The sequence below is a fragment of the Arachis ipaensis genome, chromosome B01 (assembly GCF_000816755.2).
Source record: "Arachis ipaensis cultivar K30076 chromosome B01, Araip1.1, whole genome shotgun sequence".
NCBI classification, from domain to species: Eukaryota; Viridiplantae; Streptophyta; class Magnoliopsida; order Fabales; family Fabaceae; genus Arachis; species Arachis ipaensis.
This window is the reverse complement of record NC_029785.2, coordinates 10,541,837-10,542,381: the sequence shown is the minus strand read 5'-3', so window position 1 is coordinate 10,542,381 and position 545 is coordinate 10,541,837. Positions and strand designations below refer to the sequence as shown.

Genomic DNA, 545 nt, shown 5'->3' with positions numbered 1-545 from the left:
GTCATACTAGTTAATATATATAGTGATTTGAGAATGAAAATAATAGAATAATAAAAAAAATTTAATTTTGATTAAAGAGACTAAAATAAGATGAAACAAAATGTTTGAAGAGAAAATAGAACATTTCAAATATTAAAGATGAAATTAAAATTTAACCCAAATATTAATACTAAAATAATACTTTATCCAAATATAAATGTGTTAAAAAGTGGTTTTCGTCCACAAAGTTTTTTTGTTTAATATTAGGAGAATGGAAAACCCCTCTCCCCAAAGAAGCACTTGTGATATGAGTTTAAGTTCAGTTTGGGTAAATAACTTAATTAAGTTATTTTTGAAGAAATAGTTTAAACAATAAATGTTTATATTAAAAGTAGCTTATAAATAAGTTATTTTGTATTTGGTTTTTTAGTTCTAAAAGTACTTATTTTAAGAAAAAAATGATAAAAAAAAATTTATTATGAGAGAAATCATTTTTTTTTTAACTTCTAACTTAAACACCAAAATAACTTTTTAAAAAATTACAATTTTATTTTAAAAATTATACC

General features: G+C 19.6%; 1 protein-coding gene across 4 annotated transcripts in view; it reads right to left on the bottom strand.

The window, feature by feature from the left end:
- The window catches only part of LOC107624847 (naringenin 8-dimethylallyltransferase 2, chloroplastic), a 149,196-nt gene that overhangs the window by 134,861 nt on the left and 13,790 nt on the right, over nucleotides 1–545 (bottom strand). The gene's annotated exons all lie outside the window — the stretch shown is intronic.